The sequence below is a fragment of the Canis lupus genome, chromosome 20 (genome assembly GCF_048164855.1).
Source record: "Canis lupus baileyi chromosome 20, mCanLup2.hap1, whole genome shotgun sequence".
Classification (NCBI taxonomy): domain Eukaryota; kingdom Metazoa; phylum Chordata; class Mammalia; order Carnivora; family Canidae; genus Canis; species Canis lupus.
The window spans coordinates 40586313-40600968 of NC_132857.1; the positions used below are offsets into that span (position 1 = coordinate 40586313).

Genomic DNA, 14656 nt, shown 5'->3' on the forward strand with positions numbered 1-14656 from the left:
TGGCAGCTCTGTTTAAGGAGGGCTGAACACCTGTGATAAAATATTTACTTCTCAAAGCCACTTTGCAAATAAATGTTATGTTACTGAAGGGGGAATGGAGATACAGAGATGTTGAATAGGCATATGTAACTAGTAAGCAGTAGAACTGGAATCTGAACCCAGTTTGTCCATTTCCCACACACAATTTCTTTCTGTTTGGCCATGCTTTCCTTCTTGGTTCTCTGATCTGCCTTTTCTTCTGGATTTCCTTTTTTTTTTTTTTTTTTTTTACCATCAGACATTAAATATGGACAAGGAGAGAGGTTGATAAAGGGAGCCACCAAATCCTCTGTGCTAAAAAGTTGCTGCCCACAGTTCTCTCTAGGCAAACTCAAGAAACCCACTTCATTTAAAGGGCTACCTAAATTTCCTATGGATTGGTCACATAAAAAAACTCTATTGTTAATTCCTAAGTAGTGTTACAAAGAGGCAAGATGATGGGGAATGCTGAGGTCATTGTTTGGCTGTCTTCATTAAATAGCTGAATTTCTTACTTGTGAAAGGACAAATTGAGATTCTCTGTTCCTTTGAGAATCAGAATATTAAAAAATAATTGTAGTTCAGACATAACAGATGCCATTTATATTAAAAAAAAAAGGATATGCCCTTGACAATCACAAGCAAGCATTTGTTAGACTCACACTTAACAACAGGTTGAAGATTTTGAAGCAGAGCATCAATTAGGTGATAGAAGTGGGTTTATATGCAGAGTAATAGAACTTTGACTTATTTTATTGCATTTTGATAGAATATCTCCCATGGAAAATTATCCTCCATTTATAGTCATTATCAAGTTAAATATTGTGTTAAAAAGGAGCCACTGAGTTATCATGTACAGAAAATGGTTGAAATGGGACTCTGAAATGGGTTTAGAGTTGAAGGGAAACTCTAAAATGAAAGTCAGGTTATCTTTGGATGCAGTTCCTAGCCAATGGCCTTCATGGTGGCTGCTCAAGCCAGGATAAGAAAATGACACTCACAGCAATGTCCCAGCCACAGCTGCTCTCCCTGACCCTCCTCGTAACCTTGTTGGGAAGTTATTCCTTGAATGAAAGCTATAAATACAGAATCTGGGCTAAGGGAAACTGTCTCATTTAAGCCTACCATATTGACACAGCAAAGGGAAGCTGATCATCTCTCTAGGCTGGACAGTGACTTGTGGATTCTTCGCTCAGTGTTGTTGATTTTCCGCATAAGATGGATCAACATTGATCTTGGCTACTGTCCCAAGTGGGGTCAGTGCTCAGCCCAGGTTCCTGCTCATATGCCTCTGTTTGCATCCTCACAATGAACTGATTAAGTCCAGACTTTAATATTTGACCTATGTCCTCTTCTCTCTCCCAGTCTCATGAACTCACAGATATTCACTGATCTCGTCCCAATATTCACAGGTCTTTACCCTTAAAGTGTCTCTGATTGGAATCCCTAAACTCCCCATTCACAAGATGTCTCTGGCATGTCTTTTCCTCCCCAAGATCAAGAATTATGGATCAGTCCTTTTTTTAAGAAGTCGCTGGGTTTTCTTGGGTGAGAGATAGACTGGGGTGGAAGCCTGGGAATGCACAAGTACACTGTGGCTGTTGGGAGCAGGCAGCTGGCTCCAGTGATGGTAAAGCTTAATTCCAGAATGGGGCAGGATCTTTTATGCATGGCGTTCATGGATTTCTATGTTTTTTTTTTTTAATGTAATGATCAGTTTGCTAAGTTACCTACTAGATATAAACCAAGATCATCTCAGTTTTTATTCTTCTATTTTTGTTTGAGCTGTCAACTTTCTCCTAATATTCATGTACAACATCCTTACAGCAGATTTGACAAACTATATTATGTATCATCACGTTAATCTATGTTAATATATGTTAATCTATTGCTGTGTGACAAACCCCCCTAAAACATAGGGCCTTAAACCAACCATGATTTGTGATTTCTCATGATTCTACAACTTGGGCAGGGCTTGGCTGGTGATGTCTCTGCCCCACCATGGTGCCACTTAGCTGCCATTAGCTAGCAGCTGGGCTAGGCTAGAGGCCCAAGAAGGTTTCATTCATGTGTCTGGTGCCTCAGGGCTCCTCCATATGTCTCCTTCATGTGGCTGGCTTGACTTTCCTCATAGCATGGTGGTTTCTGTATCGCTAGGTTTCTTAGAGGATGGACAACTTCTAAGAACACGGTAGAAGTTGCCAGTCCTTCTTCAGGCTTACGCCTAGAACTGACACAGCATCATTTCTACCACAGTATGTTAGTCAAAGTAAGTAAAAGGCCAAGTCAGATTCAAGGGGAGGAAAAATAGACCCTGTGTCTGGATCAGAGAGGTCCTAAGGATGAGGAATTGTGGCCTTCTTTGGAGAAAACTATACTATGTATTGATTTCTTTGGAAGTACCAATATTTTGATACCCAACAGTTAATACCTTTTGGGTGCCAGTGAGTCAATATTTTCAAGGCTTTGATATCTTTGCCCTAGATTCCCTATAAATAGTAAGTTACAAATCAGATGGAGTCAAATTATAGCAATGCCAATTTCTCCCTCTCTGCTTTATCTTGCTTTAACAGAATAGAAAGTCATTCACATGTCCTCTAAAAGAAATACCATGTAAATGCTTAATGACAATTACAGCTGACCTATAGAGTTATCTTATGTATAGCATTTAGTTCTGCAAGAATATACCTCGGTGTATGGCATTGTAGTGTAGCAAGTGAAAACAAAGATGCAGGAACCATTGCCTGAGTTTGAATGGGAACTTTATCATACACGAGCCGCATAACCTTGAATCAGTTTCTTAAGCTCTTTGTGACTCCATTTTTTCATAAAATAAAGGAAATAATAATACAAGCATATGTCATTGTTTATAGGGATTAAATGTGGTCAGAGCAGTAGTGGACATCTGAGGAGTATACAGGATGTGCCAGCCATTGTTATTGACCAAGAATGGCCCCTTAGGGGCCGTGTGTGAGACAATTGGAACAGCCTCAGTACAAGGTCAGCTCTCATCCATCAGTAGAATCCCATGGATTAGCCTGTGTCCCATCCCTTTTGCTTCATCCAGCTCACTGGTGGGTACATGACACAAATGTCAGGGGTCTGGGCAGCCCTTTATATTGGTTTCACATCCAACTGATTATGGAGAGCTGCTGTAGTCATCCCACATGTACAAGTCCCTCTTGTGTTAGAAGAAGTCTATTTCTGGCACCCAGGCTGCGATCCACATTGGTTATATGGCCAATGCCAGTTTTTTCGTGCTACCCCAGAGCACAGTGCCAGGTAGTATATGGCTCTCAAAAAGATCTCTACCCTCAGTCGCCACTGACATTGTTTGACTCCAACACCTGATTGCTCTTCAGTGTTCCCCCTCGTGGAGATCATAAAGACTCTACACTGCATACAAATTGACCACTGAGAATTCTAGCTCTGCATTCTCTTCCAAGGCTTATGGCACAAGCCCAAGAAGGCCTTTCAGTGTCTGGAGAGCTGCTTCTTGGGGCAGGAATCACAACTTTCCTGGGTACTTTAGATAGAGGCTACTTTAGATAGAGGCTACTTAAAATTCTCAGATTAGAGATGGCTGGGAATATGCTGTCCTGGGAATCCCAATGGTATATCAGCTGCCCTCTTGTTAGTTGGTGGATCAGATGTAGGAGTTTCTCTTGACCTTGAAAGGAATGTCTCCACTCAGCCTCATACACTGAACCCCAAGGAACTGAGTTTCTAATGCAGGCTCTGGATCCTGTTCAGATTAATGACCCATCTTTAGTCCCTTAGGTCACTCTGTAAAGCTAAAAGTGTACTTTTTAGTGCAGTTTCACCTTCACTCATGATCACTGGTGTGTTGCACTAGCTACAGGCTTGTGGCCAGCTCCAGAGGCCAATATTCAGTGAACATGCCTATGGCCAATTGCATGATATTAACATGTCCCTGGGGCTGCATGGTAAGGAGAATTCTGTGTCTTCCTTATCTAGCTGCTTAACTGACCAGAAACCTTGAAAACAAATTCCCTGTTTAAAAGAAGTGAAAACTGCTGCCTAAACAACTGAGAAAGATTTCAGAAGGCATCGGTGAGCTGGCAAGGAGCAAAAACACGTGAAGGCCACAGACTGAATGGAAGCAGGTATTAGAGAGGTACAGTGGTCCCTTGTGGTTATTTGCCAGATTAGACAAACTTGACCATTGGTTTGTATGGGCATGAGAGACCCCCCCCAAAAAAAGCCCCAAATTAGAAGTTCACTTGGTCTGTCCAAACTGGGAAGTCCAGTCAGTGACTGACTGTCCCAACATACATTAAGTCAGGATCTCAAACAGTTATAGCCTCAGAGTAAGGATGAATAAGCCCCAGGGGACAGTAGGAAGTCTTGTCTCTACTCCTGATTCTGAATGGAAGGGATGTATTGTCCTACAAGTGGTAGTACATCTGAATGTCCTCATGTAGGCTTGCAGCCTGGACTCACACTATATGGGACGTTTGAAAAACCTCAGGTGGAAAATTGAGTTTTAAGTTGAAGTCCGCGTTGGTTGTACCACAGGCACTTGGCAGAAGGAAACACATCTTCTCTGGAGGAACTCGCCTGTAACCCAGGCCTCGAGGAATTCTCATAGATAACGTTCTGGGAAAAAAATGAGCTTATACTTTGAGAAGAAAATTATAAAACCACATATGGGAGTCAAAGTACTAAGAGTGAAAGCCTGAAAAACCAAGATGGCTGAAGCCTATCCAGAGTGGTTTCAGACATTGGTACTAGAAGGCGCAAATTATAAAATAATAAGCTTAAGGTGAGAAACCAAGTGGCTTAGAAAATAAAAAAGGAAAATGAGATTTTAGGTAGTCATGCAGATTTGACAAGGAACCAAATAAAAACTTTCAAGGTGAAAATTATAATAGTCAAAATTTAATAATTCTGTTTAACAGATTTAATAACCAATTAGATGTAGCTGAAAAGATTAGTCAGCTGAAATAAATTTAAAGAAATTTATTCATTAGTGCAGTCCAGAGAGGCAAGGAGATGGGAACATGAGAATTAGCAGTCATGAAGGATAGAGTGGGAGTTGCAGAAGAATACTGAAAAGAGACTATTAAAAGAGATAATGCGATGATTTTTCCCAAACTGATGAAATTAAACAGATTCAGGAAACTATGATGCCTAGATAGCTGTCCAGGGCAAATGTAATGTCAAAGACAAATGTAATTAAAGTAGCTCAGGAAAAAAATGTACATAACTTTCTAAAAATCAATCCATTTCTAGGTCCTAGTTGCTTTCCACATTGGCCAGCATGGAAACTGAATGATAAGTAGGCAAATTACTCACTTCTTCTGGACTTTCTTGTTTGTGTGGTTATAGTCTTAGTTATACCAGAGGAATTTCTGGTGAACATTTTTGAGAGCTCCTCGGACTTCACTTTGGCTCATTACAATGACTTGCATGTCCTGGGTGAGGAAACAGTCCCGTGTGTGAGGGTGGGAGGTAAGGTGGGGGGGGGGGGCAGGACACCTTTATTTGATCAATAGTCATTGAATAAGAGTATTTTTACTAGGCAGATCAAATCTTTGTTCTAATCCTTTTCTTCTCTATGTGCAGTACCATGCAACAAATTTTGCTATGTTAGGAGTGGCATATATTTTGTCAATTTTTAATACCTTATAAACCTAATCTGTCTCTGGAAGGTGAAAAGCTACATCAGAGGGTAGAAGAGGCTCAGACCCCAGTTTCTTTGGACACATACCCAGGGACTAGGAGCTCGTTAGCTCTGATGAGACCCCTGTGAGAGTCTGAGGGGAGCTGTGTGTCTCAGCAGGCAGTCCTGTGGGCACCTGCTTACAGCTGCCTGTTTGCCTATACTCTCTCCTGCTTTCCCTCCTGCCCTGTCAGCAAGCCACACTGTTTTGCTGAAGCCCAGCTCACTGAGGGTGCAGAGGCCTTCCCTTCAGTGGAGAAAAGCCAGAAGAACTCCTTCTCTCTAAGAAAGGAGGGGGAGAGAAAAATGGCAAGTTGGAGGTGCAGCACGCAGCCTCTTAATGCACATATACTTTGCTTTATGCTGGCATTGGAGACAGCCAGGAGATGGAAAAGGAAAGAAGGGCAGTTTTCAGGCCAAATCCTGCTTCTCCTCAGAAATCTCTAATCATAAGCTCTGGATTTAGACTAAGGGGATTTATGCAATATTTATCGTATATTTAATGGACTTCTGTTATATTCTGGGCAGTATTCTAGACAGTGGGGGGTGGGAATCATAGTGAAAAAATAGACAAAAATCCTGACCTCCTAGAGCTGATAGCCTAGTGGGGGAGCCAGAGCACAAGCCAGTAGCTGCTGGTGGCTGGTAAAAGCTGTGGAGAGGAATAAAGCAGGGAAGAGAGAGGAGGGTCTGGGGAATGAAGCTGGCTCTTTTCAGGATGTTCAGGGAAGGCCCAGAGGCAAGGTGCTGGGAGCAGAGCCATGCAAGAGGGAGTGCTGGTCCCAAGGTGGTGGGCAGGCTTGCCTCGCACTGGACGGAAGCCCACACAGCCTGTCCTCAGTACGGAGACTGCCCTGACCATGGGCCCCCAGCTCTAGGCAGGCGCTCCTGAGCTGGGGAGCTCCCAAACATCACCCCAGGGTGGAGGGAGTGGAGATGCGCTTGTGAAGGCGGACTGGCTGGGAAGGCTGGGGTGGGGTTAGGCCAACAACCAGGAAAACCAGGCCCTGGAGCTGAATCTGTAACTGGGTGCCAGCTCAAGTGTGAACCATGGCAAAAGGAGCTGCTATAATTTGCGAACCTTGAACCAAGCTGAGCCCCAAATTAATCTTTTTTTTTCCCCACTGAGCTGAGCATTCAACCAAGGATTTTTCAAAACAGCAACACCTAGTAAGCCAGTCTGAACCAGAACCAAGCCTATTCATTTTCTAAAAGTATTGAACTGGAACAATATAGGAATATTAAAGTATCTTTCAAACTAACCCAGAATTGAACGGATCATTCACAAGTGCCCAGCCTGAGATGGAAAAAAATCTCTTTTTAGAGAGACCATTCTGCGTGTATTAAATGTCTGGCTGAAGAGTCTGTCCTCTTCAGCACTGCCTTGTGACCTCTTTTAAATTGTAATCTTCAGCTTAATTCTTACATTTAACTTTTCATTTGCACAATTTGTTTGCCTGGTTTTTCAACATGGTCTTGACAATAGGAGCCCCATCTTGTATTGCCCAGAGATCTTAGCACAATTCTGGCTAGGTGTAGGATAGGTGTATGAGTGTGTGTGTGGGTGGGTGGTGGGGAGGAGGGGCGGGCTAGGGGCATGAAGCTACTGAGTTTGAAATTTGTTTTGCAAGCCAGAGGAAGCCAGTGGAAAGGTTTTAAGCAGGGGGTGGTGTACTCAGATTTGAGTTTCAGAAATCACACTGTGGGGCAGAAATGTTGAGAAGGGGCAGGAATGGAGGCAGAGAGTCTGGTTAGGAAGTGATTGTAGTAATCTGAGTGAGGAGTGATAAAAATGCAGTGTGTGGTGCCCTGAAATCAGAAACTGGGTTGGAATCCTGTCTTCTTTTATTTATTTTTTAAGATTTTATTTATTTATTAGAGAGAGAGAGAGCACAATTGGAGTGAGGGGCAGAGGGAGGCTTCATATTTCCTTGCCTTGTGACCTGGGGCAAATCATACCACTTGTGCATGCATTAGTCCTCTCTCCTGTGAAGTTGGAGGCTAATCATGCTCCCTGCATCATGTGCATGTGATTTATATGACACAGTATGTGCAAAGTATGGAGAGCTTCAAAATAGTGCCTGACAACAGTGGGCACTTGGGTCATTTTCATTAGTGGCATAGAGAGAAAGTAATAAGTAGGAGACATATGTAGGTAGTAGAATCAATAAGATTGAGTATGGGTAAGAGTGAGAAGGAGTTAAGGATGCATCAGGTTTCTGATTTAGACAGTTAAGTAGATGGTGGCCACATGAGGGTAGGGGGATTTGGGAAAGGAACCAGATTGGAAAGGCAACAGTTGAACGTGTTGTGTGGGAGGTGACTTAACCTGGTAGGTCTGAGTTTTAGCAGAGCAGTAGAGGCTATAACTGGATACAGACATGGGCTTTATTTGCAGAGCCCCTGGATATGTTGAATTCACCAGAAAGAAGATGCAGAGCGGGAAGACAACATTTGGGGCAGGTTGATATTTCAGAAGCAAATTTAAAAAGACAAGGCTATAAAATAGAGGTTAAGGAAGCAGCTGAAGAGGTAGGAGGAAAACCAAGAACAAACCGGAATCGCAGAAGCTGGGGGAAGGAATTCCAAGTAGGGTGTGATCATTCAGAAATGAACACATTTCCAGGGGTGATACGGCTTCACTGGCCTCCATAGTCTGTTTTTTCTGGGAGGGAGTAGATAGATTTCAAGAGGCTGAAGAGCAGCTGGGAGGGAGGATTGGAGAGAGCATGAGTAGGCAACTCTTTCAAGACTCTTGGTCATAAGAGGTGGGGCAAGATATAGGCCCTCACAGAACTTCTTTCCCTGAATCAGGGTTTGGATTTCCTTGCCAAACCAGGCGACGTTACAGAAGTGGTCCGAATCTTTACCTGGCTGAGGCCTCTGCAACCCTCTGAGGGAGACCTACCCCTTTCCCAGTCTCTGTTGAACCAATACCGCAGGAACATGTTTATTGTCTCTTTTTTCGAGTAAAATCCAAGGTCCTCAAAGGCAGATATCTTTCCTGTCAGTGCTCTTCTGTTTCTCCCTCACTAATTAATGCCTAGCGTTATGTTGGCATTAATTCCCGTTATTCACCCTATCACACAGGGCTCCCCTTGTGGGATCCAGGACAGAAATTTCCCTCCGGCTTTTATTCCAGGCATGATTTTCCCTGAGCAGTGGGATTGTTTCCATCACATGAACACTGCCTCGTTTCATGTTTCCCTCTGATTATGCTCCTCTCTTTGAGGAACTGAGTCAAATTGTATCCCATTTTAGCAGATGATAGAACATTCAAGCACATGTTGTAGTATGAATCATTCAACACATCCCTAGCTTCAGCTTTATTTTTCCTCACTTTATTTTTCATCTCCCTGGTTTCCTCATTTCCTAATATTTAGTTTCTTACCCTGAATGCGTTTTTCCAGGTTCTTCAAATACCTTCCAAAACAAAGTGAGTTTATACATCAATAATAGGAATGATAGGGCGGTAACCAGAAGAAGCTGTGAGGAATTCTTTTTGAGACTTAGGAGAAGTGAAGTAGATAAGAGGCTGAGATCACAGGTAGTGAGAGGGGATGTGATCCACATCCTTGGAAGCTCTGTTGGGCTTCCAAGGGATTTCAGCCTTGTTGGAGACAAATCAGAGACAGTAGGAAGAGAATAATAATATAACAAGGCCATACAAGAAGAGTATGTCTCCATAAATGGTTCAGGTGAGGAGACATATGGGTATCAGAAAGGAGAGGCCATCTTATGTGATTGGCATGTTCTAGAAGGCTTCATGGAAGACTTGGGATAAGTCTTCAGCCTTGAAGAAGAAATGAGATCTAAAGAGTGCACATAAACCTTATGTTCATTGAGAATGGGAGTAGCCACCATGCCAGATGGCTGGACATCTAGATCAACTCATGGCGGGAAGGAGGCACCAGCTGGCATTAGGACTGTGACCCGTAGGGATCAATTTGTGGACCTCGATTTGGAAGCCCTGGGTGGTGGTCTCTGCCAAGGTCGGAATAGGACAGGATCTGCTCTCTCTTTCCTGGTAGCTTGACCTGCGTCTTCTGGCCAAGGTTTGTGGATAAGTGTGCCCATTCCTGCCCATTCCGATCTGCCTTCCTCGCTGACCACAATGTCCATAGAGAGGGCAGGCTGGACTGCAGTTCTACCGAAGGCTCAGAGAGCACACCTTCCTTGCCAACTCATCCATCAGCAATAAACGGAACTTCTTGACAGTTTTAAATTTCCTGCCAGGAGCAGCTGGTGAGTATTCCTCCAGAGAAGCAGTCTTGGAGAAGTTTTAGCAGCATCTAGCTAGAGAACGTATTTTCTCTCTCCTCCTCCTTCCATCTCTCCCCCCACTCCCCTCCCCACTGGTCTCCTTCCCTTCCCCTTCCCTCCTCTGGTCTGATTTACCTTTAAAGACCCTGCTCTTCTTGGATCCCTAGTCCCTGGGAATTAATTTAGGGACAAGGGAAGGCTTTCTCTGCACAGCCAGCTGAGTTACTACTCATTACCATCTTTAAGATTCAGAAAGCAGCCCTCTCTTTAAAGGTTCTTTTAATGAGCCAGTCCAGCATCGGACTTCCAATTTTCGCCCCTGCCAGACAACAGCCGCTGGGAGGGCCTGGGAAACCAGTCTTGCTTCCAGACACTTGCAGCTTTTGGGGCCACAGGAGCAATATAATTATTCCCCATTAGTGCTCTATGAAAGTGCAGATGGTGTGCAGAGGCCGGATGCTGTTTGGCTTGCCTTTTTCCCTCACTGAAACATTTTGGTTTATGCCCCTTCATTTCAGAAAATAAGGGCAAGGCCTGGCTCAGCGTGTTTACCAGTCTCTCCTGCTGGACAGGTTAACAGCAGAGCGCAGTGCTGTAAATGTCCTATATGGAACCTCTAATTACTTATTTACCCAGGCACATGAAGATACGTGTTCTCCTCCAGCAGGAAAATGTGTGAATCAGAACTCCCTCTGCTGCTGCAGGAAGCACAGTCCAAAAACCTCCGTCACCTGAAACCAGAGGCAGAAGCCCGAAAAATAACCCGGTGATGATTTTATCAGCGATCGGCAACAAGACCCTGAAAACAGGAATGTGGATGTCCTGTAGGGTGGAGGTTTCAGGGCTCCCCCACCAAGCTCAGCCGGCCCCCCTCCCCCGAACCAAACCGTTTTTTGCTTTCTCTCCACTTGTCCCTGGCTCTGTTTGAGATTAGAAGTATTTCTGACATGCTGTGCAAATATATGCAAATTCGATGTGAGTTCTTGTCAACTCCACTTTGCCCAGTGTGGCTGGGCTGCTTGTGCGGCGCTGGGCGACTGGCCTCCCGGAATCCCAGCAATATGGCCTGCCCGGCCCGTGCCAGGAGCTATTAGCAGCCTTGACGAATGGGATGAAGGAGCTCAGAGAGCCCCACCGTCCCTGTGAGTAATAAATACCGGGGCGCTTAGGGTGCGGAGAAGCACGAGGTACTGTCAGAGGCAGGAGGGAAAGAGCTGGCTTTCTCTGATTTTTTAAAATATCTGTTTGGTTTCTGAGTCTTACTCTCATTTTTATGCAGCCTTGGTGGAAATTTGCTATTCTGACAAAAACAATTATTTGATGACATCCTTATTCCTGGGTCTTTTTTCAGAGCTGGTCTTCCGAGGCTGCTGAGGTTGTCCAGAGGCAGGCATCCTGATGCACGTGAGGCTGGAGGCAGAGACCGTGTAGAGATACACACTCTAATGTCTATCCTCACAGGGCCTACCCCTCATTTGCATCTGAATTCCAAATAGCCAACATATGGCACTTAAAATGGACATCCTCGAGCAACTGGAAATCTGTCTCCATTTTCTTGGGATCGTCATGGGTCATCCCCCTTTTTCTATCTCTGGGGTCTCTCCCTCCTTTTTCAGTTACCTTAGTTGTCTGTTCTTTGTAGGCTGAATATGAGAGGAAGAGTGGGTTCTGGTTAGGTTGGGGAGGCCAGAGGAAAAGGGGCAGGTGGAGAAGTCTCTGTACTCATGTGACTACTGCTACCTTCAAACTTCGCTCTTCATAAACCAGCCCTGCTAGAGAGCAGAGGATCCTTTGTGCAATCTGTGATCTTACCGTTCTTGCCCATGCATCCCTGTGCAAACGGCAAAAAAAAATAAATGTTGGACTCCTCTAGGACTTTTATGTAATTGTCATAACTAATTAAGAGTCATAATTATTTCCTACTTTGGAACAAAGCTCTTTCTCACACTCCACTTAGTATGCCAGGTCTGGAGTGTGTATGAATAAATTCCTGTTGCTCCTCCCCCTGAAGCTGTCCAAGGAAGAAACAGCTCAAACACACCTTAACCCCCCGCATTTGGAGTGTGTGCCCTAATGACTTACTAATGGTTCTTGAGAAATGGATAATCTCTGCAAATGTCTGAAAGAGAAATGAGTGGTTTGAAGGGCTCAGCAGAATCCCAGGAATATGTTACGATAAAGGTTTCTTTCAACCATGTCCTTGAAATGCAGAGCTGTTAGCTCTAAAAGGATCTGTATTCTGGGTCCCTGAAATAGGCTCCAGCCTGGCGTCATCACTAAAGCAGCACCATGGGCAGCCCGGGTGGCTCAGCGGTTTAGCGCCGCCCTCAGCTCAGGGTGTGATCCTGGAGACTCGGGATCGAGTCCCACATCGGGCTCCCTGCATGAAGCCTGCTTCTCCCTCTACCTGTGTCTCTGCTTCTCTCTCTCTCTCTCTCTTTCTGTGTCTCTCACGAATAAATAAATCAATTTTTTTTAAAAGCAGCAGCATTTAGGCTCACATGTCAATTACAGGTGACCACTGTGTCCAATTTTTTGTGTGTGTGTGTCCAATTTTTAACATTAAATTTGTGCATGAGTCTTTTTTTTTTTAAGATTTTATTTATTTATTTATGAGAGACAGAGAGAGGCAGAGACACAGGCAGAGGGAGAAGCAGGCTCCATGCAGGGAACCTGATGTGGGATTCGATCTCCGGACTCCAGGATCACGCCCTGAGCTGAAAGCACTTTCCACTGAGCCACCCAGGCGTCCCTGGTGCATGAATCTTTAGCTACGAAGAGCCTAAAACCATCATTTGTGTTCTTTTGCACAACATCTAAACATTATTTTCGTGTGTCTATTGATTGGCAACAAAACATCTCTCAATGGAACTTTGGTTTTCCATTAATTGAAAGAGCAAAAGCCACTTCTAACTGGTGTCAGTTGATTCTAGTTTGGGCCCTGGTTCCAGAAACCTTGAGTGGTGACTGTCTATTTTTTGGATACCCGAATACTCCTTGGACTTGAAGCCCTCAAGAGAGACCATTTATCTCTATCAGCTTCAAAATGCTCTTCTGGCAGGTGCCGCCTATTCACAATTAGAAGGGCCTGCTTCTCCTAACAGGCCCTCACAGAGTTTCATTTCCCCTCAGATGACAGTAGGACTCTCATCTTTTTCAGTTTCAGCTGTGAGGATGGCATTGTGTGTGGCATATTTTCCCTATGTTTCCACGTAAACAAGAATTAAAGCCATCGCTTAGAAGAATTAATGAACATTGGGTGACTCCCTGTCACACCCATAAGATTCTAGCACAATTAAAAAAATACATAACCTAGCTGTTGAACTCATTTGTTGAACTGTTTAGAAGAGTGTTTTCTTGATGTGAAAAACAATTGCAGTGCGTCACAGGTTCCCCAAAGTGAATTTTTTGTAAACTGCTTAGCCTGGGATTTGTCGTGACATCACCTCAACGTAGCTCTCCAAATGTGCTGAAATATTGTCCAGTTGTTTCTCTGTTACACGCTACTAAATAGGTATATAAAAAGGACATCATTTTATTTATATGTAGATATGAGATATAAATAGAATAATTGTATGCAGTGCTCGGCAAAATGTGAAAAGGGGTGCGGCAGCCCAGAATATTCTATATTGAGTAGGACCTTAAAAGAGACTAGGAAGTCTTTAGCAACTGGGAGTCTGAAGATAAGGAAAGATCAGGGCAAAATTTCGTGTCATGCAGCTTGGCAGCCGGTAGGTCTCAGTAACAATAGGTAACATTTATGAGCGCTTATAGATATCGGGACTGCTCTGAGCATTTTACATGTGTTTTCTCCCTTAAGTGATTTAGATGTAGGCACTGAGAATTGAAAAGGATAAGAAAAGAACTTGCCCCAGTGAATGGCACAGCTAGAAAGTCCCAGGGTCGAGGTTTGAACCCCAGGAGTCTGCGGTACAATTCTAACACTGTCTATCTGGAGTTAGGTCAGATTTCACAGGTTAAGGACATAGTCCCAACAAGCCTGCTCTCACGGCAGACACACCTTGGGGACTCCCGGGTCACTCACATCTCTGACTAATTAGCTACAAATTCTGGTATCCTCTGACTCCCTCAGGTTGGATAATTCACTAGAATAACTCCTAGAACTCAGGAGAGCTCTATACTGTGATGATGGTTTTATGATGAAGGGTACAAATCAGAAACAGACAAAAGAAATGCCTGTCGGGTAAGGTCTGGGAGGGTAGGAAACACAAACCTTCCACTACTCAGAATGTGTCACCCTCTTGCAGAAGTCTCCACTGAACCCAGAGTCCAGAGTTTTTATTGGGGTTTCCTTATGCAAGGTAGTTGGTTGAACCATAGGAGACATGATTTAATTCAATCTCTGCCCCACGCTCCTACTTCTTCCCAGTACATAGGTTAGGTCACATCACTTGGCTCTAAGTCCCAACCCTCTAATCACATGGTTGGTCGTTGGCACAACCAGCCCCCATCCTGAAGCTGTCCAGGGGCCCTCCCAAGAGCCACTTCATTATCATCAACTCAGGTGTGGTCTGAGGGACCCACCTTGACTAACAAAGACACTCCTGTTACTTAGGGGAATTCCAAGGGATTAGAGGCTTTCTCCCAGGGGCCAGAGACAAAGGCCAGCCAAATTCTTTATTATACAACATAGTCTAACTGCAGAGGCACGTCACTCACTATAGGAGG

At 44.1% G+C, this 14656-nt stretch overlaps 1 protein-coding gene and 1 long non-coding RNA gene across 2 annotated transcripts in view; both read left to right on the plus strand.

Moving 5' to 3' along the window:
• LOC140611903 (uncharacterized) overlaps positions 1 to 12227 on the plus strand; it is a 48897-nt gene extending 36670 nt beyond the window's left edge. Inside the window, exons 2-4 of the long non-coding RNA XR_012013220.1 lie at positions 3997 to 4145; positions 9736 to 9949; positions 10604 to 12227. This is a non-coding gene — a long non-coding RNA (uncharacterized lncRNA). The remainder of the gene's footprint in view (positions 1 to 3996; positions 4146 to 9735; positions 9950 to 10603) is intronic.
• The window catches only part of GPR39 (G protein-coupled receptor 39), a 201639-nt gene that overhangs the window by 63173 nt on the left and 123810 nt on the right, over positions 1 to 14656 (plus strand). The gene's annotated exons all lie outside the window — the stretch shown is intronic.